Source organism: Ovis aries, chromosome 24, assembly GCF_016772045.2.
Source record: "Ovis aries strain OAR_USU_Benz2616 breed Rambouillet chromosome 24, ARS-UI_Ramb_v3.0, whole genome shotgun sequence".
In the NCBI taxonomy this organism is placed as follows: domain Eukaryota; kingdom Metazoa; phylum Chordata; class Mammalia; order Artiodactyla; family Bovidae; genus Ovis; species Ovis aries.
Genome location: NC_056077.1, coordinates 15,866,325 through 15,890,603, shown reverse-complemented (window position 1 = coordinate 15,890,603; position 24,279 = coordinate 15,866,325). Strand labels below are relative to the sequence as shown.

At 45.6% G+C, this 24,279-nt stretch overlaps 1 pseudogene; it reads left to right on the top strand.

Annotated features, from left to right (window-relative positions):
- The first annotated feature begins 3,760 nt into the window (after positions 1 to 3,760).
- Positions 3,761 to 24,279, top strand: part of LOC105604858 (small ribosomal subunit protein uS10-like) — a 71,878-nt pseudogene continuing 51,359 nt past the window's right edge.

Here is a 24,279-nt window from a genome sequence, read left to right as displayed (position 1 = left end):
CTGAGATTTGTGGGTTGCTTTTGCATAGCATAACCTAGTAAAAGCTTACTGATACAGGAGGTGAAAGGGGTCATTAACCAAAGAACCGATAACTATTTTAATAGAGGCCTGGGTCGGGAAGATCCCCTGGAGGAGGGCATGACAACCCATTCCAGTATTCTTGCCTGGAGAATCCCATGGACAGAGGAGCCTGCTGGGCTACAATCCATAGGGTTGCAAAGAGTTGGACCCAACTGAATCGACTTAGCACACACACACACAAGAATAGTTTCTCTTGCTAAACTTAAACTTACTTCTATGGAATATTGCTTCTGTTCTTACCTCTGATTCAGGAGTTTGGTAGCCCAGTGGATCTGATTTTTCAGGCTGACCACATGTGCATGTGAATTGTGTGTGGTGAAGCTTCCCAGACTGAGCTCATGATCAAGCTGGACACTTGATCCTGCTTAAAGCCAGCATGGAGTCCGACGTTAGGATCTGTGTTTCCCAAAGTGATTATACATAGTCAGATGTTCATTATTCACAGACTGACTATTCTACCTCTTTCCTTCTCTTAATATACATCTAGATCATCTCATGTGCGTGAGCTCTATTCTTTAATCGTGAGAGCAAGAAGCTAAGCTGCTGCTGCTGCTAAGTCACTTCAGTCATGTCCGACTCTGTGTGACCCCATAGACGGCAGCCCACCAGGCTCTCCCATTCCTGGGATTCTCCAGGCAAGAACACTGGAGTGGGTTGCCATTTCCTTCTCCAAAGCATGAAAGTGAAAAGTGAAAGTGAAGTCGCTCAGTCATGCCCGACTCTTAGGGACCCCATGGACTGCAGCCTACTGGGCTCCTCCATCCATGGAACTTTCCAGCAAGAGTACTGGAGTGGGGTGCCATTACCTTCTCTGAAGAAGCTAAGGGGGAAGCCCAAAGCCACTTCTCTGCCTTCTGGCTCATCACTTTGGCAAAAGGGAGCCACCAGTACCTGCCAGGCACTATCTAGATGCTTAATAGATATGATTTAGTTTAATCTTTATGGAAATCCATGAGATAAGTGGATTTTAAAGATGATAAAACACTCCCATTTTAAAGATGATAAAACAGAGGCTGAGACATTAAACCACTTGCCCAGAATCACGCAACCAGTGGTAGAATTGGAATACAAAATTGGACATTTGTCTATATTTTTCGTTGCTTCAGTCAGTACCCAAAGAACCCCAAACTCATTTAAATGGGAGATGAAGTCAAATGATATGAGCACAGTATATATGTGCCAGGAAGAAGTTGCGCTGGAGAGCTTCTATAACAATGTAATGGAAAATCTTGAAGCTAAGAGGCATGCTCACAATCCTGAGACCACAGGGAGAAGGAAAAAGATAAGCTGACTCTGAGGGCCAGTCTTTTTTGTTTTTTTTTTTTTTTTTGTCCACTGTATGTAAATTGACTCCTTAAGAGGATTTTGTAGAAAGTGGCAAGATTGGAGGGTGAGCAGACTCTGATTCTATTTGGGGAGATTCCTCTTTCCTTCAATACGAAAAGCAACAGCTTTTGTTTAAACCCCTAAACAAACTGTTTACTCTTATACCTCATGTGATACAAAACTGAGAAATGGGTAACAGTATACTCTGAATGGTAATATTGTCCTCAGCCAGTGCTATTAGTGATGCAATGGAGGGATTTAATTAATTACCACTGACATATGTTTGTGCTAATTTATAAGACTGGTTAGCTTGCACATTGCATTTGAACTCTTGCCTGCTGAGAGAGCTTCCTGAATATAAAGCGATTCCTAAATTGAAGCTAAAGAAAGATGGAAAGAAATGATCTCAGAATATTTTAAGTTTGGCAAGTCCTGGTGGGTGACTGCTCAGTGTTTCTTAACCAGGGGAGATTCTGTCCTCCACATCTATGGTTATCACAATGGAGATGGGGGTGCAAGGAGGGATGTTCCTGCCATCTAGTGGGCGGAGGCCAGGAATGCTGCTCCACATCCTACGGTGCTCTGGACAGGCCCCGCCACCGGAATGTCAGTAGAGTAAGGGTTGAGAAATCCTGACCTAGCTTATTACTTCTGCTTTAACCAACACCGAGAGAGGGAAGGGGGCTGACATGGGGTCACACAGCAATGTGGTGGTAGAATTGGGCAGCAGAATGATCTGCAGGCTTGTTAGAAGCAGGCTCTTGAGTCCAAATGTGTGTGGCTCCCAATCATAGGTTTGCCTCTCACTAACTTGGAAAACTTGGACAAGCTACTTAGCTGTGCCTCAGTTACCTTGTCCAGAAAATAGGAAAGGAACCACCAGTAGGCTTTCGAGGGTAATGCAAAGGAGATAAAACAGGTATAGACTTGGCACAGAAAGTGTGTTCTGTTTGTTGTTAGAATTCTGTACTTCTTATCAGCAAGATTCATGGTAAGGTGAGACCCATTCTTGTAATGATTACTAATACAAGACAAGAAACTTCCACGCAAACCTTGTTAGCTCCTTTTCTGTCCAGTGGTGAGAGGGCTGCAAGAAGACTGGAGTGGGTTGCCATTTCCTCCTCCAAGGGATCTTCGCAAGCCAGGGACTGAACTACATCTCCTGTGTCTCCTGCACTGCAGGTAGATTCTTTACCTGCTGAGTCATTGTGGAAAGCCTAGATGTGTGCAACAGCTTGAAAACATTTTTCTTCTCTAGTTTGATGGCCTCAGCACTCCCACTCTCTTTTGTAAAGTGGTGGAGAGTGTAGTGGGCTGACTGATGCCCCTTCACCCACCCAAAGATACCCAAGTCCTAATTCCTTGATCCCGGGAATGTTCCTTTATTTAGCAGGAGGAGCTCTTTAGCTCTGGTAAGGATCTTGCTGGGGATGGCGTGACCCTGGATTATCTGGGTGGGCCCTAAATGTAATCATATGGAAGGGTGGCAAGGAGGTCAGTGGAGGAACAGGTGGGATGATGATGGAAGCAGACGGAGAAAACACCATATGATGCAGGGCCATGAGCCAAGGATTGAGGAAGCTTCTAGAAGCTGAAAACGGCAAGGAAACAGACTCTTCCTTGGCACCAACAGAAGAAATGAACTCTGTCGACACCTCATCTTTAGCCTCAGGACTCGATTCAGAGGTCTGACCTCCAGAACAATAGAGAGTTCATTTGTTTGAGGCCACTCAGAGTGTGGCCACCTATTACAGAAGCAACAGATACAGAGGGTTGTTACAGGGAGCGGGGCACAGCTGAGACCCCTTCTGGGGAGAAAGGGATTGACACACTGACCCCTGAGTACCTGAGGGTCAAGATTATGGGATATCGCTGCTGACTCGTGTGTTGTTTTTTTAAAAGTATTTTATTTATTTCGCGGTGGTGCACAGACTCTCTAGTTGTGGCTCGCAGGCTCAGTAGTTGTAAGGTGGGCTTTAGTTGCTCCACGGCGTGTGTGATCTTAGTTCTCTGATCAGGGATCGAACCCCCATGTCCCCTGCATTTGGAAGGCAGATTCTTAACCGCTGGACCACCAGGGAAATCCTAACTCATGTGGTCCTGCCTGATGTCATCACAAATCCCGAGGGATGCCCTGGGGGTGGGCAGTTGGGAGACTCACCGCAGAGAGGGAGAAGCTTGGCTGGGGAGGGGGCTGAGACCAGGTTGTCATGGGGGGCAGGTTGGTTCCGGGTGAGTGTGAGGCCGTGACTGAGACCTTTTTAGAACCAGATGTCCTGACACTGCAGGGGTGAGTTAGAAACCAAGGGCTTGATCATGAAAAACTTGGAACAGGTGTCCTAACAGGGGTGTGATGACTGTAAATGGTGGACTTGAGAAACCCTGGTCTGGGATGGTTGGGGTGAACGACCAGCGGAAGTGTGGGGTGGACTTGCAATGGCCATACTTAAACAGCGTCGCCATGAGGACAGGAGCTGCCGTGAGACAGGGAGAAAATGGAATCACACGTGATTCCCAGTAAATTATCGGGTGAAGCTGAGGCTGACAGCAAATTCTCTTGCCTCAAATGCATAGTTAGGCTGGACAACGCATCATAAAAACACGAGGATACCCACTCAAACTTAACAGCCCAAGAGGAAACTCACCAGGGGCCAGAAACGAAGACAGGGATGAAAGTAAGGGCAGTGCTCGGGGAGTGGGTACTGAGACCTGCTTACAGGCGATGAGGACTGGGCCTGGGGGTTGAACCAGAATAGAAGAGGTGAACTGAGGCTGCTGGAAAGCTGGGAAAATGCTACCTGAAGGTAAGACCAGCGGTGCTCCTTGGAGTAGCACTGCCCCTTGGCCCTTGGGGGACATTTGGAGGACTTGGGGAGCATTTTTTGTTATCATGATGACGATGGAAGGGTCCTAGTCATATTCGGTAGGCAGAGTCCAGGAAACGAGACCGCCAGCGATGCCTGGGGCCATCCTGCCATCCTGCTCAATGTTCAGCAATTTGTAAAGGTGAAAAATCCATTTATTACTATCTAAGTCTATTGCTAAAAGAAGTCTTTTAAATTTAAACATGGTATTTTTTGCACTTTTAATATATATCAAATTTTCCAGAAAGTTAAACTCCCTAAAGATACTGTGAAAATCAAGGCAAGTGTGTATTCTATACGTTCAGAACCGTAGTAAGAGTTATTCACCACCTCAGAAAATCATGTTACCACTAGCCACACTGCTCGTGAATTTGAATCACCAAATCCAAGCCCCCTGACACCTGGGTTTGCAGTTGCCACAGTCGTGGTGCTGGTGTGTGCAGGTTTACGTGAGTTGTTTTAGTCGTGTCTGGCTCTTTGCGACCCTATGGACTGTAGCCCCCAGGCTCCTCTGGCCATGGGATTCTCCAGGCAAGAATACTGGAGTGGGTTGTCATCTCCTTCTCCAGGGAGTCTTCCTGACCCAGGGATTGAGCCTGTGTCTCTTATGTCTCATGCATTGGCAGGTGGGTTCTTTACCACTAACGCCACCGGGGAAGCCCATGTAGGTTTACACATTTCATTATTTCCCTAAGCTTTCTAATTGTAATCATGCCTGAGTAGTTACATATTGAAATACAGAGTCTAATAGATTATTTTTATGTAATGTGACATTTTTAATAGTTATGAGTAGAGATAGGCTCTATCACGTGTGGGTTTCATTTGGGGACAGTAAGGAGTCCATTAATATTACTTATTATAACAAAGGCCTTTGGGTTAGATAAAACTGGCAGTCCTTGGTCCAGAGTCTCAAAGCACTGTCCTATCCATTATGAAGGAAATGGATAGATTCTGTCAACCAGACACAGGAGGAAAGAAGGCAGTTGTCTATCGTCTGTCTGAATCCTTTAGATGAAATCCTCAAACACGAGAAAGTCAAGCCTGCAGTCACAGACGCTCCGGCAGCTGGAGGAACTGCAGGCTGGGTAAGAACAGACTCGAATGACATTGAAAAATCTTGGTGGGCAAGCTGTGGCCAGAGAGGAGGTGGGAGACAGGAGGACCTCAGGGCGCCATGCCCCTCTGGCCTTCTGGAAGGGTTCGTGAAACAGGGCACTGTCTCTCAGTAACATAGTTGCCAGCCCCAGAGTTCTGTGACAATCAACAGTGTCAAAGGCTCAGTAGAAAGGCACAGAAATCAGTAACTCATAAATTCTCACCCTGGGCATGCAAAAGAGGTTCTGGTCATAAATTCACTTCCTAGCAGGTGGGCTGGTAGCTTGACTCTCTAAATGTCATTTATTCATCTGAAAAACAACCATGAGAATTATAGCTTTGTAAAGATGATTTGAAGAACTGACTCATCAGAAAAGACCCTGATGCTGGGAAAGATTGAGGGCAGGAGGAGAAGGGGGTGACAGAGGATGAGATGTTTGGATGGCATCACCGACTTAATGGACATGAGTTTGAGCAAGCTCTGGGAGATAGTGAAGGATGGGGAAGCCTGGCACGCTGCAGTCCATGGGGTCGCAAAGAGTCGGACATAACTGAGCGACTGAACAACAACAAAGATAATGTAAAGCAGAGAGATTCTCAATGTGGGGACACTTTGCCCCCTAGGGGACACGTGGCAGAGTCTGGAGACATCTATGATTGCCATGGCAGTGGGGGTGGGGGTGGGGAGGGGATGGGATGCTCCTGAGACCTGATGATTGGAGACCAGAGATATTGCTCAGCTTCCTAGTGCACAGGACCGGTCCCCAGCAAAGAAATATTTGGCCCTGATGTCAGTAGGGCTGCAGTTGAGAAAGCCTTGTTATGAAAAGAGCAAATGTTATGAGATCATGCTTGCAAAGAGCTGGCCTGACTCCTGGCTCATGGAAGGGGCTCAGGAATTAGAACCTTTTTTTCTGGAGTGTCGCCATCTACAGGTGGCTGTTTCCAGACCTGGGGCATGAGCTGAGGCTTGGGAAGGAAGGAAACAACACTCTCACGTTGCTTTTCCCGCCACTGTGGTTATGACTATTGCTAGTGACTGGTGTTTGCTGAGATCCTCCAGAGCCTTGTTTCCGGTGCTTGCCGTGTAATAACTGACAACAACTCCACAAAGGACCTGCAGTCGACCTTATTATTACCTCTGCTTCACAGAGAAGGAAACCAAGCTCCTGCCTCTGTCTGTTCAGGCTGTTGTAACAGGGAGGAAGCTCCCTGGGGTTATTGTATGTTCAGTGTGCTCAGCCTCTCAGTCGTGTCCAACTCTGCGGCCCCATGGACTGTAGCCCACCAGGCTTCTCTGTCCATGGAATTTCCCAAACAAGAATACTGGAGTGGGGTGCCGTTTCTTACTCCAGGGCATCATCGAACCCACATCTCCTCCGTTTCCTGTATTGTCAGGTGGATTCTTTACCATAGCACCCCCTGGAAAGGCCTGGGGTCCTTATTATAAGGACATTAATCTTATTCATGGGGGCTCCATGCTCATAACACAATCACCTCCCAAAGGCCTCACCTCCTGATGCCATCACCTTAGAGGTTAGGTGTCACCTTATGAATTTTGGGGGGACACAAATATTCATTCCCTAACAGTACCTGTGTGTTAGGGGCTGGTCACAGAGAGCACGCATATGTCCGCTGCTGATACAGCCGTTCACAGGATCTCTTCCAAATCCTTTCTCTGATGATTTCAATGCACAGGAAACAAGATCCCCTCCAGATCCATCAGTCCTCTTCCAAAAGATCATGGGCATTCCTTTGGATGGAGAGTGGAATTTAACATCTAAGTTATAGCTCCCAAGGCTTCCCTGGTGGCTCAGCTGGTAAAGAATCTGCCTGCAATGAAGGAGACCTGGGTTCAATCCCTGGGTTGGGAAGATCCTCTGGAGAAGGGAAAAGCTACCCACTCCAGTATTCTGGCCTAGCGAATTCCATGGACTGTATAGACCACGTTGTCTCAAAGAGTCGAACACGACTGAGCGACTTTCACACACATAGCTCCCAGGGTTCAGAGAAGTTAAGCCATATGCCTAAGGTCACACAGCTGGTGAGAGAAGTCTTGCCTATGACCACTGAGACAAATTCCACTCTAGAAGCCATAAGAAGAACTGCCGATGTTGTTTGTCTGGGACCACCTTCCTCGGAGGAGGGAGGCAAGGCTTATGCTAAGACCTGCCTGCATTCCAGCTGTAGACCTTACTGCCTGAATCAGGCAGGTGGCCGTTAATCACCCACTTCCTGTGGCACCCCTCAGGCTGTGAGGGGCTGCTTATAATTCTCATCTTAATTAATTTTCAGCTGCTGTTTGTGTTTGTTTGCTTTTTTTTTTTTTTTTTCCCCGCTGTTGACAACCTGGGATTGTACATGCCTGTCTCAAATTTCCTTGGTTCCCCAGTCATGTCTAGCACATTATTGAGAAAAGAGAAAGAGGGAAACTAAGCATTTATTCAGTTCTAAGTACACACACACAGGTCTACCTATTTCAACACAATCTCATTATTTCCATATTGTGTATCTGCAAATTTACCTACTCGCTACAACTTACTTGTTGTTCACTGGCTAAGTCGTGTTTGACTCTTCGCAGCCACATGACCTGCAGCGCATCAGGCTTCCCTGTCCTTCACCATTTCCTGGAGTTTGCTCAAACACATGTCCATTGAGTCAGTGATGCCATCCAACCGTCTCATCCTCTGTCGCCCCCCTTCTCCTCTTGCCCTCAATTTTCCCAGCATCAGGGTCTTTTCCAATGAGCCGTCTCTTCGCGTCCGGTGGCCAAAGGACTGGAGCTTCACATCAGTCCTTCCAATGAATATTCAGGGTTGATTTCCTTCAAGATTGACTGGTTTGATCTTGCTGCCCAAGACAATGTACCCGTCATCCCCAAATCAAAACTTGCAATACTTTAGTGATCCTTCACAGCCACGCACAGAGTTGCAAAAAATTCCAGCCACTCGTGTGCAGATTCCAGCTGATGTATGCAGCTTTGATGAAACAGCCAGGTTTTGTCATTTCAGTTCTTATACTGTAAACAAGTGCTCGTTTTGAAGCCTGTTTAGCACCACTGCTCTTGCAGTTTTGCACTTTTTATTGGGGATTTTACTGTTTACAGTGATCCCCACGTGTCGAGCTGGGATGCTGTCTGGTGAGCAAGAAGGCATGGATGCCCCTTACAGAGAGAATGGCTGGATGACATGCTGGGGTCACAGTGTTGCGGCCCTGAGAGCAACATTATAGGATCGCCCTGAATATTCAAGTGTTTTAAAACACACACGCACACACACACACACACACACACACACACACACACACACACAGAAAGCAAAGTGATACATTGATGGTTTGATGAAAATGCCCTGACCAGAGTCTCACAGGACCCTAGTCTGTGTTTCCCCTAACAGCGACGGTTCAGTGTTCACTGAATTGGTTTTCTTACAACGTTATGGCGCCTGACTCCTGCGAATAATGAGAATCACCTGGAGACGGATACATGCGCCCCTCTTGGCCTCATCTGATGTTTCCAGTAGCCTGTAAGGTGGGCACCATTCCACCCACGAGACAGTGGGAGACACCAAGTCTCCAGGAGCCAGAGGCTTAACAGCTTGCCTGCGGCCACCCAAAACCAGAAGTCCAATGCAGCGCTGCCAGAATGAATCGTCCACGCTCTTTCTATACAGTTTTGCTGATTCCAGAATTTTCTGGTTGAATTGAATCATGTTGAACACTCGAAAGCACCTCATTTTTAAATTGGGGTTCAGGCATACCTCGGAGATACGGTGGATGTGGCTCCAGATAAATGTAATAAAGTGAATATTGCATTAAATTGAGTCACATGGATTTTTTGGTTTCCCGGCACATACAAAAGCTATGTTCCCACTGTACTGCAGTCTGTTAAGTGTGGGAAAACATTAGGTCTAAAAAAGTCCCATGCTGCTGCTGCTGCTGCTAAGTCTCTTCAGTCGTGTCCGACTCTGTGCGACCCCATAGACGGCAGCCCACCAGGCTCCCCCATCCTTGGGATTCTCCAGGCAAGAACACTGGAGTGGGTTGCCATTTCCTTCTCCAAAAAAAAAATCCCATGTACATGCCTTAATTAAAAAATGCTTTATTGCTAAAAAGTACTAACCATCACCTGAGCCTTCAGTGAGTCATAATAACATCATAGATCACAGGTCACTATAACAAAGATAATAATAACAAAAAAGCTTAAACTACTTTGAGAATTACCAACCTGTGACACAGAGATGTGAAGTGAGCAAATGCTGTTGAGCAAATGGTGACAATAGACTTGTTCAATGCAGGATTGCCACAAACCTTCAATTCACAAAACAAATAAACAAACCATCTGGGAAGTGTGGTAAAATGATGCTCAAGGCAACAAGGGGTACCTGCAGCTTTTTCTTGTTTCTATCTCTTCTCATCTCAGAAAGATGTCAACTACAGGGTGATGAGCCCAGGCAAAACAAGACATTCTCAGAGAAGACTAAGTTCTTATAAAAATTTAAATATATCTTTTTAGGAACTTCCCTGGCAGTCCAGTGACTAATAGTCTGAGCTCCCAGTGCAGGGGGCCCGGGTTCCATCCCTGGTCAGGGAACTAGGTCCCACGTGCTGCTGCAACCAAAGATCCTGCATGCTGCCACTAAGACCTTGAGCAGCCATATAAATATATAAATATTCAAAAAATAACGCTAAAAATAAATAAATAATACCTTATTTATATAGAAAGGAAAGTGAAGCTTAAATCAGTACAACCAGCGCATTCTTGCCTTTTTATTGATTTCTTTGTTTCAGTTAGCAAGATTTTTTTTTTTTTAGTTAGTTAGGCTCTAAGTTTGTAGGTTGAGATTTTTATGCTTTCACTTACTTTGTTTTGAGCACCTAATGTCCTCTTTTATTGTCTTTTATGTCTGACTGCCCCAAAGAATCATAAGAATGGTCCATAAACTATTTCCTCCTGTGATCCATGTATTGCAGTGTGAAACGTTACAAAAGAAAGGGGCATGTGACTCACAATTCATCTGAGAACATCCTTCCTTGTTTTCTTACTATTGAGACAAACCCCCACCCCCATCCCACACTCAGCTGGAAAATTTAATCTCTGCTCCAAGATTTCTTTAGATTCCAGGGTCATATATTCTTAAGGTTATCTTTGAAATTGAGTGACAGTGTTAACTGCTCAGTTGTGTCTGACTGTTTGCGACCCCATGGACTGTGGCCCGCCAGGCTCCTCTGTTCATGGGATTTTCCAGGCAAGAATACTGGAGTGGGTAGCCATTCCCTCTTCCAAGAGATCTTCCCGACCCAGGGATCAAACCTGGGTCCCCCTCATTGCAGGCAGATTCCTTACCATCTGAGCCACCAGGGAAGCTACCTCTAGTTACCTGTTCATCTCACCACAGTCTCACTCTGAGGATGACTCTGCAGATATGGACACCAGAAACTTTTCCTTAACTTTCTGCACCCAGAATTCACAAAAGATGTTTATATGGTATGTTTAGTTCAGTTCAGTTCAGTTCATTCGCTCAGTCGTGTCTGACTCTTTGCAACTCCATGAACCGCAGCACATTAGGCCTCCCTGTCCATCACCAACTCCTGGAGTCCACCCAAACCCATGTTTGGTGATGCCATTGAGTTGGTGACGCCATCCAACCATCTCATCCTCTGTCGTTCCCTTCTTCTCCTGCCTTCAATCTTTCCCAGCATCAGAGTCTTTTCCAATGAGTCAGCTCTTCGCATCAGGTGGCCAAAGTATTGGAGTTTCAGCTTCAACATCAGTCCTTCCAATGAATATTCAGGACTCATCTCCTTTAGGATGGACTGGTTGGATCTCCTTGCAGTCCAAGGACTCTCAAGAGACTTCTCCAACACCACAGATTAAAAGCATCAATTCTTTGGCACTCAGCATTCTTTATGGTCTAACTCTCACATCTGTACATGACTACTGGGAAAACCATAGCTTTGACTATATGGACCTTTGGTGGCAAAGTAATGTCTCTGCTTTTTAATATGGTGTGTAGCCATCTAAAAAGAAAGTTTAAGGTGATGGATGATTTCTACTCAGCACACAACTTGAAAATTGACTTTCAGGCACATGTGAACTAAAAAATCCTTCAGTTACACCTATTTCTGATTTTTTTTTAAATTAACCATTCCTGGACTCTTTTCAGGATTTCTTCTGTGACGTTTCCCATTTCCTCTCTCTCTCCCTTTTCCCAACTCAAAATGTCTGGGGTACAAGCCTGGTCATCTATCTCTCTTTTTTAAATTGTCCTTCTACAGTTAAAGCTTATCAAAATGTTTTTCAAAAAAAGACAGGATCCCCAAAAGAGTATTTTAGTACCTGCTATAAAAATAACATGTCACTCCTTTTTATGGAGTACAGGCTTCATAGAAGGGAAAATTTGGGTGTGTTTATGCAAAGAATTTGGGATTCTTTGGGATTTAAAGAATCAAGATTATGAAAGTGAGTCAAAAATACTACCAGTGGAGAGCAATTGGATTTTGCATCTTTGACATTCTGCCCCCTGCAGGTCAAACACTAACTGTTCACTTTTCTAAGAAGAATGTAGGTCCCATCCCCAGCCTCAGGTGCTGTTGCTGTTAAAGTAAGATGGTCAAATTCACTTTAAAATGATGAGATTACATAGAAAATATGAGCAGGTAAGTACTTGAGTGGTTAGCCCATTTGAGGCATGTGCTTTCTCACCATTTCCCAGAGAAGTGGGACAGATTTCAGTGGAGAAGACCTGATCCTTGCAAATAACAATATTTACTCTAATAATCACCGGTACTTATGTAGAGTTTACTGTATGAGTGTTTCCCATTATTCAATAATTTTTTTCACTCATTTGACCTTTGCCAGGAACCAACAAGGTAGGTGTTATTTTCATCCCCATTTTACAAATGAGAAAACTGAGGCAGAGAAGTCACCCAAGGTGGTTATAAACCAAGGCAGTTTGGCTTCAGAATCCGTGTTCCTATCTGCCATGCTGTTCCATCTGTCTCTGATTTCACAAATGGTCATATGCCAAGGAACTGCTGAACCCAGTGGCCCAACACACAATGATTAGAATACTGAGGTCATAGGTTAAATACCGCCAGATCCTCCCAGCATCAGCTCAGAGGCCGCATCCATAGAGCAGTCTTCCCAGCTCCCACACTGGACCATGTACTGTCTCGTGTCCTGCACCATAACTGTTAAGCAATTATTTGTGGAGTTGCTTTTCCTCCTCAGCTTACAAGGACTCTCCATGAGAATAAGGATCATCTCTTGGCCACTGCTGCCTTTCTGACATGCCGCAGAGTGTTGGACGCATAGTGTCGTCTCAACAAATATCGGTTGAGTGAGTAAGCGTGGACACGGGCGTGCACGTTGCCAACTCCCTCCACAGCAGGGCTTCTCAGATTCCACACTATTGGCATCTCAGCCAGATAGCTCTTTGCTGTGGGGGCTGTTGTACGCATAGTAGGACCTTTACCGGTGGCCTCTACCCATCAGATGCTGGTAGAAACCTCACACGCAGGTGTGACAAACTGGCACAGGCATTATGACTGACTGCGCATCCACAGTTGGTCAGAATGCCCTGTCCTATTCTAGGGGAGCAGAGAACAGAATGGCTGAATTTTACTAATACCACCAGCGGTTTGTTTTTTTTTTTTTTTTTTTTTGGTTGCATTGGTTCTTTATCGCTGCAATTGGGCTTTTCTCTCGTTGCGGCGAGCGGGGGCTCCTCTTTGCTCCAATGCTCGGGCTTCTCACTGTGGTGGCTTCTCTTGCTGCAGACCACGGTCTCTAAAGTGTGTGGGTTTCAGTAGCTGCAGCTCTTGGGCTCAATAGTTTGGGGCTCCAGGGCTCTGAGAGCGCAGACTCAGCAGTTGTGGCACGCGAGCTTAGTCGCTCCACGGCATGTGGAATCTTCCCAGATCAGGGGTTAAACCTGTATCTCCTGCAAAGGCAGGCAGATATTTTACCACTGGGCCACCAGGGAAGCCCCTCTTGCTGCCTTACTTTTACACCTTATTTCTTCATTTATATTCATGGAAAGTCATCTGAAGACAGAAACATGGATCCTTGCACCTAGAGCAGTGCCTGCCACTTAAAGATGTTTGTTGAATAGATAGATGGTTGGAAAGGCCTTTCCCACGCCACTGTACGTTGTTAAAAGAAAGTTCCCATTGTTTATTAAAGGGTATGTCTATTCTTTTCTATTTCTTGTCTATTTCTAAACCAAGCAGTTGAGCCAAGTCTTCCATCACTGGAGATTCTGGGGTCTCATGCCTTCTACCTTTGCCCTTTAAATCTAAAATATTTACCAAGATATTTTCTCCAAGATGAGACAGTCTTCTCTCAACTAAGGCAAATTCATACATCCAACTCTTCACACACACATTCTTTCATGCAGTTGATGTCTCCCAGATTCTTAATAGACATATATATATATATATATTTTTTTTTTTTTGGAAGCCACGGAAATGGGATATGAAGACATCTCCCAACAGTACGGGGCTTCCCAAGTGGTGCTATTGATAAAGAACCTGCCTGCCAACGCAGGAGACAGAACAGACACGGATTCCATTTTTGGGTCAGGAAGATTCCCTGAAGGAGGGCATGGCAAGCCACTCCAGTATTCCTGCTTGGAGAATCGTGGACAGAGGAGCCTGGTAGGCTACAGTCGCACACAGAGTCCAACACAATTGAAGCGACTGAGCTCACACCTAGCACACACCTAGCCGTACAGCCAGGGTATTGCTCTCTGACGCTCTGGGTTTCCTCTTGTGGTGCAGATGATGTTCTGAGATGTCCCTCCCCGCCTGATTGCTGCTTCGAGACAGTGGGTGTGAGCCAGGAAAATCTACTCAGCCATTTGTTAGCTCCCAAAATGGCATCAGTGAGATAGAAGGCCTCAAGCTACAGGGCCCAAAATGTGGATCTGAGCATTCTGGCGCTCCTATTTTCAGAGGTGGAGTGGAGTAAATGGCACCCATGAGGTTCTGGATAGAAAATCTGCAAAAGGACAATGAAAATAGCTCTTGCTGTTGGTCCCCTCCCCCATCCCTAACTCCAGCCTGGGCCGGGAAGGGACTTAAGTGAGTGAGGAGAAAACAGAAGAGTCGCCAGAGGAACGGAGCTTCTTATCCTGAGCAGCCCGTGAGGCAGGAGGTGTTGTTTAAGCGACTTACTCCTGTGATGAATTCAGCACAGAAAGACTACCCTCTCCAAAGAGATCTCCTCTCTGAGCTGAATACTTCCAGAAGAAAGTAAGCCACAAAAGAACACAATGACAGTGTCGATTCTCTGCTCCCCGGCAGTAGAAACCTGCATTTGAAAGCTATAAAGTATAGTCTTGGGAGCTTGCACAGAGCGCCTGAGTATCATTTGTAAGTTGCAAGAGTGTCTGATGAGTAGAATGTCTGTTTGGGTACTTGTGCCCTTTCTGGAAAACAGGGTCATTGGGAGAAGAGGCTCTGGCTTGCTCATTTTAGAATCCAAGTTGCACTGAACACAAGGGCTAGATAAATAGGATGTGGTCATCAGGAAGGGAGGGCGGAGGCAGGGAGAAGAACCAGGTTTGCAGAATCAGTCTGGGCCTGGCTCCTCTTCAATTTCTTTGTTGATTCTTCAGCCATTAAACCAGAAAACTGAGCCCTCCCCCCCACTCTTTTTTTTTTGGTGGCTTGGACCTCTTTGGCAGGCAGACGAAGCTTGTGGATATCTTTGCAGAATAATGATTTGTAAAAAATCCATAAAATGCATTGCCTTTGCAAACAAATTTCATTTAAAAATAGTTATCAAAATATTTAATGAAACAAATGTGTGAAATGGTAATATATGGGCTTCTTTATTAACACATTAAAGGAAAAGATTCAGTGGCAAGTCTAAAGACTTCCTAATTTTTAAATAGTGATAAGTGTGAATGATATTTTGAAATATTGGCAACACTAGTAACATGATAATTAGCTGTGATTCCTATTGGTGATGTGGTCACTAATACTTAATGCTGCTGTGTATTATTCCTTCATTCATAACTGAGGGACATATCAAATTTCAGTTAGGAGTCGGTGAAAATGAAGATGCATTTTATTTTCCCCTTCTGAGTTCATGGCCTTCCTGGCTAGAAGCCTCTGCTTTTAGCCTTGCAGTGGTCCAGGGAGCAATTCCTCAGAGCTTTTTTTCTTCTTTTTCTATTTTCATCCAGTCCATGGTATCTTCTAGTCTCAAGGGTTGCAGAGTATTTGTTTATACATTGTTGCTGTTCAGTTATAAAGTCCTAAGTCATGCCCAACTCTTTGCAACCCCATGGAGTGCAGCATGCCAGGCTTCCCTATCCTTCATTATCTTGTGGAGTTCACTCACACTCAGATCCATTGAGTCGCTGATGCCATCCAACCATCTCATCCTCTGTCATCCCCTTCTCCTCTTGCCTTCAATCTTTCCAAGCATCAGGGTCTTTTCCAATGAGTCAGCTCTTTGCATCAGGTGGCCAAGGTGTATATACATTGATGGTTCTCAAGTTTCTGCATCCAAATCTGGATGTCTCTGCTGAAACTCCTTCAGTAGCTCTGCAGGTGCCTTGTTGGCAGCTCACACCAAATGGTCCAATGGGTTGCAATCTACCTGCTTCCCACCTGTCCAACTGTAGCCTCTCCCATCTCAGAAAACAAGGCTCCATCTTTCTGGTGGTCCAGGCAAAACACGGGGGTCTCCTTATCTCCTCCTTTTCTTTGACCCATGTCCAAGCAATCAGCAAGTCCTCTCAACTCTACTTTCAAAACCTTCCTATTCTACCTGGCTACCTTCCACCTGCTGCGGGACTGACACTTGGACTCAGGGCACCCTTATTCCTTGCCCATATTCTGGCAACAGCTTCATAACCAGTTCTCTTTCTCTTCCTTTGCCTCCCTGAACTCTGCTCTCAGTGTGGCAACCAGAGCAATCATCTAAAAGCAAGAGCAATGCAATCTGTATCACCCCTTTGTTCAAAACTCTCCCAAATCCCTTCCACTGCACCAAGAATAAAATGCATGTTTTAAGCACAGACTATAAGACTCATCCTCCCTGGTGTCTCTATGACGGCATCACTCAGTCAGCTTGAGTCGCTCTTGTCTCCTATTGTCTGTCAGTTCCTACCCAAGCCAACCCTTGCTGTTACCCTGCTGGAAGACTCTTCCCAATGTCCATGTGACTCCTCGCTTCCCTCAAGTTCCCATCATGTGTAAGCATATGAATGAAGCCTTCTGTAACCTGTTACAGACTGCATGCTGTCTGTTCCCCTCCTTCCAGATCCGTAGATTGACATTCTAAGCCCCAGTCCCTCAGCATGTGACTGTGTTTAGAGATGAGGTCTTTAAATGGGTAATGCAGTTAGAATGAGGCTGTTGGGGTGGGGCCTAATCCAGTCTGACTGGTGTCCTTATAAGAAAAGATTGGGGCACAAAAAGAGACCCCAGGAGACATGTGACGGGGCAGCAAAGGGCCACCATCTGCAAGCCAATGAGAGAGGCCTCAGGAGAATGCAACCTTGCCAACACCTTGATTTTGGACTTCTGGCCTCCAGAACTGTGGGAAATAAATGCCTGTGGTTTAGGATCCCCAGGCTGAGGTGCTTTGTTGTGAATACAACATGCTATATACATAATAATTCCACTCTCCCTCCCAAGACTCATCTTTCCCACCTTATCCGGCTCTCTTTTCCTCTGTTAGCACCCATCACCATCAAGTCCATTAAATGTTAATGCTGCTCAGTCGTGTCTGACTCTTTGCGATCCCATGGACCGTAGCCCACCAGGCTCCTCTGTCCGTGGGATTCTCCAGGCAAGGATACTGGAGCCAGTTGCCATTCGCATCTCCAGGGGAATCTTCCCGACCCAAGGATCAAACCTGGCTCTCCTGCATTGCAGGCAGATTCTTTATCGTTTGACCTGAGGCATGTTCTTTCTTACCTGGTCAGATAGCTGAGGGGCTATTTCCAACCTGCTAATGATACGATTTTCCTTTTTTTGTGCATGCATTCATATTTACATAGTTCTCTTCTATATTTTCAGTTTAATCCTCTCTCCTACGTCTCAGAAAAATTGCTTATTAACTCAATATTTGCATACAATTTTATTCATGCTGTGAGCAGAGCACTTTAAGTTAGTTACGTGTTTATTTACCTCTTCTGCTGGTCTGTGAGTTTCTAGACGGGAACGTTTGTATTCTCTGTGCTGAGAGTAGTACGTGCCAGATAGCAGGTGCTGGTTGAATGTTTGTTGATGATACTATTATCTAATGTTTGCTGAGTTGTTCCAATTTCCCTATATTAAGATGGGGATATTATCAACGCCGCTCAAGGTTGCTGAGTTTATGTAAGTAAACCACTGAGAATATGTCTGGCATCTAGTAAGCACTCAACAAGGGCCAGCCATTGTTGTCCCCTGTGTTGATAATGGTACCATTTAAGCATCTCTTTCACATACTAAAGTGCTTTCTTTGCAACAGTTATGTGAGATGATAAACAAGCCATAATCATGATGACAGTTAACAGTTATTGGGCGTCAAATAAATGCTAAATTTGAAGCAATCTAAAAAAAAAAGCCTCATTTAATTTTCAAAGCATTCCTATGTCATGGATATTCTTGAGGCTCAATTTAGAAAAATAGGCGCAGATTCAGAGAGGTTAAGTGACCCACCCAAGGTCACACAGCAGAGAAGTGGCAGAGCTGGGATTTGAACGTGAACCACACTGACTCCAGGGTCTTCACCCCTATGTTGTGGTGAGTGGTACAGTTCTCACTGCAGAAAACAAGACACAGAGAAGTGGAGGGCTCAGCTACGCAAGCTTGTAAGCATCAGAGCCGAGATTTGAGATGGGAGAATTTCCTCTGAGTTGGTGGGCAAGGGTGCTGGCTGGGGTTCGGAGTGCCCTTTCACAAGGACATGAGATGATTCAGGGGGTGCTCAGATGTCTGGGTGAGCCCCAGGAATGAGTTAATTCAGCGCTGTTAAATAAGTCTGAACTCTGAAAACAGCCTGAGCACACCAGGCATGTCTCCCATCCTAATGGGACATCGTGGAACTGCCTACACGATTAATTATTTAAATACAGAGTGATAAGTGCTAGAGGGTGGAGGGGGCTTGAGAGGTCAAAAACGGAAGTCCCCACTGAGGCTGGGTCAGAGGAACCACAGCCGCGAGGAGCAGCGCTTGCAGAGGGAGGCTGGCGGTGCTCTGCACACACCTGGCTCCTGGGGGCGGGGGTGGGAGGCAGAGGAGAAGCATCTTCCTTGGGAAACAGACTTTGGAGAATTGAATGATCCCTTGCATTTCCTCTCAACTGTATGATTTAATTACTAGGAAATGCCACATGCATCTTTCTGGACGGACAGATGTGTGGAAAGAAAGGCAGGCAGGTTTAATATTTTTTCTTCTGGTTTATGAGTTTCATTGATTTTTCTAGAAGGAAAGGCGTCCCTTTGACCTTGTTCCCACAAAGCAGGTTTGTTTGCAAGGAGAAGCCTGGCAGCCACTCAGAGACGGATGACCCTGGCTCCATGTCCCAAGAGAAGTCAGGAGGCAGCCAAGCAGGAGGGTGAAGGTAGAGACAGCGCTGCGTGTCTGAAACTGTCTCACCTGCTCCCCAAGCTCCCCATCCAACCTGTCACCGAGTCCTGTCAATTTGACTCCCAAACCTCCCTCCTATCCGCCTAGCCCACTGCAGTCTCCCCAACTCAAGCTGTCATCTTTGCCTGAAATAGACTCCTAACTTGACCTTCGACTTTCACTCTTGTTTCCTTCCAATAACTTCTCCTCAGAGCCAGCAGAGCGACTCTCTTAAATGTAAATTAGATCACTGTCACCCCATCTTCCTGAAACTATCCAGTCACTCCCCATTGCACTTGGGAGAAACATCAAAAATCCTTTGCGGGTGGAAACCACCGAGATGTCCGTCAACAGATGAACGAAGAAAATGCGGTAGAGGCAAACATCACTATGCTGTTCAGCCGTAAGTCAGAAGGACACTGTGCGACTCCGCAATCACATGAACGACCCCTGAGGATATGGTGCTAAGCACAATATAAGCCCATCCGAGAAAGACGCACAGAAAGACCACTTATACGAGGCATCGAAACGAGTTTGCCTGTTTTCGATAGGACTGGCATCCTATCAGACTCAAGGACTGGCATGATGGTTCCAGGGTGTGTGGGGAAGGAAACAGGAAGTTGCTAATCAGCGGCTCTAGGGTTCAGTGAAGTCACGTGGTTCAGCTCTGGCGACCTGCCGTGCAACGTGGCACTTATGATCTGGAGACCTGCCGTGCAACCATCCTCTGTTGGACAATTCAATCGTGTTAAGAGGCCAGATCTCACTTTAAGTGGTCTTCCCACCGTCAAATACTTTATTTATTCATGCCTGTGCTGGGTCTTCACCAGTCTGTGCTGCGCTTGGGCTTTCTCTAGTTGCGGTGAGTGGGGACTACTTTCCGTTGTTGTGCACAGGCTTCTTGTTGCCGTAGCTTCTTTTATGGCGGAGCACGGGCTCTAGGCTCTCTGGCTCAGTAGTTGAAGCACACGGGTTTAGCTGCCCCACGGCATGTGGGATCTTCGTTCCTGGACCAGGGATCGAACCTGTGTCCTCTGCGTTGGCAGGCGGATTCTTAACCATGGTCCCATGGACCACCAGGGAAGTCTCACCATAAAAATACTTTAAAAAATTAAACCAAATGTCACCACAGCCCATTATTTTAAAACTGAAATTTAAGATGAACGACCAACGTTTTGTGTGCTCCAGTTCATCTGAGAAATAGACGCTAATTCATTCCAATAATAAGATAAGCTATGTGCACATTATTAATAAATGCTGGAAAGGTATTATTGATTTGATAATTTGATGATCAATGTTCTCTGTATGTCAGGATTATTGGACTAAATTTATTTAAAACATACACCACGTGTGACACAATTGGACATTTTTAACACGAAAAAATTCACTTTTTATATTAAAGAGAAAAAGCCTTCCTACAGTCTGTGGTCTTCCCTGTGGTCTGGCCCCTAGTCACCTCCTGCAACCTCTCCCATCCCTCCTCCCCTTCCTCACTGTGTTGCAGCCCCAATGACTCTTTTCTAGCTCTTTGGAAAAACTCAATTTCTTCCCCTTGCATGGCCTTGAGGGTTTTAATATACATGAGTGTCTTCCTCCGGGAGCCCTAGTCTGACCTCTCCTTCCACAGTCTAAATTAGATCCCGTGTTACACTCCTCAGAGCATCTGCTAATTCCCTTTGTAGCTTCCCGCACACTTTCCAAGCTTAAGTGTCTGCAATCATTTGTATACTGAGTCTCTTGAGCTGGAGTTGGTAAACCAGGAGCGTAGAAGGGGCCATTCTGTCTTGTTCACCACCTTATCTCCTGTGAGTTTGTTCCATGAATATTTATGGAGTTCTTAGGAGGTGCCAAAGGCTGTGCTAGATGCTAAGCTCACAAAAGGAATAAGAAGTCTCTGACCACAGGCTACCTGGACAAACAGGGCTCTATTGAGATACAGATACCATAGTGGAAGAGACAAGACTGGAGGAAAGAGGACTCGGAAAGGTATATGGAAATAGTATCACCTGTGGAAAAGGACAAGGGAGCTGTGAAGTTTCCTGGGAAAACTGAGATGGATTCTCAAAGGACATGGTGATTGATTTTTGACCCTAAATGCTCCTAAAGGATGAATAAGCATTTGTCAGGTGCACAAATTGGGAAGGAACATTATATCACAGAGGCTGCTGAGTGGGAGATAGTCTGGGTGAGAATGGAGGCAGGGAGGCTTGTTAAGTGGCTGGAGCTAGAGCTCAGATGAGAAAGATGAGCAGGTCTGAAATGGCAAGGAACAGAGTTTGGTGAGGAAGAGATAGCTTCTGGGAACATTACAGGGGGATTGAATTCGAAAGACTTAGGATTCTGTTTGGCTATAAGTAATAGAATTCTAATCAACAGTTGCCTGAACAATGTAAACATCCCTTATCTCACTAACAAGAAGGCTAGAGGTAGACACTCCTGGTTTGTTTCAGCAACTCAATTATGCCATTAAAGATCCAGATCGCTTGCAGTTCGGACTCCAGCCTCTAGCTTAATGGTTTTTTATGCTCGTGTTTGTTGTCTCATGGTTGCAAAATGGCTGCCACAGCTCCAGGCACTATGACTGCCTTCCAAGAGAAGAACAAGATGTTAAGATGGGTGAGCCAGGGTATTGAGAGAGGCTCATTCTTTCTCTTTTTATTAAGGAGGGACTATTTTCCAGTTTTCCAGCAGATATCTGCTGATGTCTCCAGAACAGTGTCTAGGACAGTGTCCTATGATCACTCCTAGTTGCAAGGTGAGCTGAGAAATCAGGTATCCAGCAAAGGCAAAAAGGGGTACCTGAATGGCTTAGACCAGTCATGATTCATGCCCTGGAGCTTACAGAATGCCTCCTTTCAATGAAATCAAGATTCTGTTACTAGGAGGCCTAGCTTTGAGCAGTGTCTGCCCTAAGGTGGGAGGTGGGCTTCAGTTTTATGTAAACTGTCTCCACCTGGAGATGAAAAATGGCAGCTCCCCCTTGGCTTCAGTGCTGCAGAAACAACCTCTTGTTCCAGCTGAGCCTGCTGTTCTTTGCTCATACATCCCCAAGAAGATGATTATGCAGAACAGCGAGAGCTTTCTTGTTTCCCTGAATATTCTCCAGAAATAAGACTGCATTAATAATTTGTTTTCTTGGTGTGGGCCATTCGGTTGCAAAACGACATTCCAGTCATAGCACGATACTTCCCTTCCTCGTTTATATTCACCGTTGGTTTAATTATGCTTTTCAGTCAGAATACTTATTAATTTTATAGACCTACCTGAAAATTAAATTGGATAAATTCCTTTTGGTTGGTACCTTGAAAAATACATTTTTCCAAGCTGCTGCTGAAGCCCACTTCGGCCCTGTGCAATTTTGTTCCTCTTTAAGTTCATTTGCAAACAACACTGTGTTGGTTTAAAGGGTATTCATCATTTCTGAGCAGGAGGAACACCGCAAAATGCAGCCCAATTCAAAACAAAGTCAGAGGACAAGGGAGAAAATGGTCAAATATTTTATTTTCTCATTGAGAGGGATGCCATGGAGTGAGGCATAAAATCTCCCTTCGGGTTCAATGAAGTTGCCTCACTTGTGAGGCAAAAGACCTCCATGTGGTTCTGAAAAAAGCCAGTAAGACCCAAAAAGGACCTGGAATGGCCCTTCTCTACTAACTGGGGTTAAAGGGGCAAAATGTGATAACAGCAGGTGGAGTATTAAGTGTTTATCAACCTGCACTGTGTCTCTGGCACCACAGTGCTAGAAACACAATGAAGACAAGTTACCTAACTCTCAAGCAACTCGCCTTTCACAAGATGGACTGGTAAATAGATGCTGATGATGAAACATGGGAAGTGTTATGGGGGACAAAGCACAGAACACTGGGAGAGGCCAGAAGCAGGGAGCCAGACCCCTGGAATCAGACCTGAGCTCGAGGGGCTGGGACTCCACTGCCCTGTGTACGAATGTTCAGTGGCTTGTGGTTGGGGTGAATTGGATTCAAATGAATCAGACCCAGTGCTGTGTATTGATTGAGGTCATATTAGCTGCTGTAACAACTAAGCCCCCAGATCACAATGGCTGTAACAGAGTAGAAGTGTGTGTGTGTGTGTGTGTGTGTGTGTGTGTGTGATCTCCAGCTTGCTGACTGCCTCTAAAATTGCATGAGCTAATTCCTTATGACAAATTCCTTTCTGAATGTATAAATATATATATACATCACCAGGCTGTTGGTTCTGTTTCTCTGGAGACCCCTGGCTACTATGAATTGAACAAATGAATTGACTTTGGCTAGTGACTAATCATAAGATGACAAGGTTATACTGATCATAAAAAATGCTGTGTTTCGGAGAGGATAGCAAGACAAGTGGGGCTTACCTGGTGGATCAGTGATCAAGAATCTGTCTGCAGTGCAGGAGACCCTGGTTCGATCCCTGGGTTGGTAAGATTCCCTGGAGGAGGGCATGGCAACCCACTCCAGTATTCTTGCCTGGAGAATCCCCATGGGCAGAGGAGCCTGGCGGGCTACAGTCCATAGAGTCGCACAGAGTCGGACACGACTGAGCAAGTAGGCAGCAGCAGTAGCAGCAGCAAGACAAGTGAAGTAAAGACCAAAGAAAATAACTGGTTTCACATCCTGACTTTCACCCAAACCCTGAAAATCCCTAGGAAGGTATTCAAATCTATGAAGTCTGAGTTAAGCAGCATGAATGAGTTCTGGAAATCTAATGCAGTGCATGGTTACTTATAGTTAACAATACTGCAATGTATATACTTTATATTTTAATTGTTCTCACTGAAAAAAGGGTAGCTGTGCGAGGTGACATGATTAGTCACGACCAACTCTGTCACGTCCAACTCTGTCATGTCCAACTCTGTGACCCCATGGACTGTATAGCCTACCAGATTCCTCTGTCCACGGAATTCTCCAGGCAAGAATGCTAGACTGAGTAGCCATTTCCTTCTCCACGTGTGAGGTGGTGTATATATAAATTAGCTGCATTGTAGTAACCATGTCACACTGTATACATTTATCATATCATCACATTGTACACCTTGCTGCTGCTGCTAAGTCACTTCAGTCGTGTCTGACTCTGTGAGACCCCATAGACGGCAGCCCACCAGGCTCCCCCGTCCCTGGGATTCTCCAGGCAAGAACGCTGGAGTGGGTTGCCATTTCCTTCTCCAATGCATGAAAGTGGAAAGTGAAAATGAAGTCGCTCAGTCACGTCCGACTCTTCGCGACCTCGTGGACTGCAGCCCACCAGGCTCCTCCGTCCATGGGATTTTCCAGGCAAGAGTGCTGGAGGGGGTGCCGTCGTCTTCTCCGATTGTACAGCTTAATTATACGCAATTTG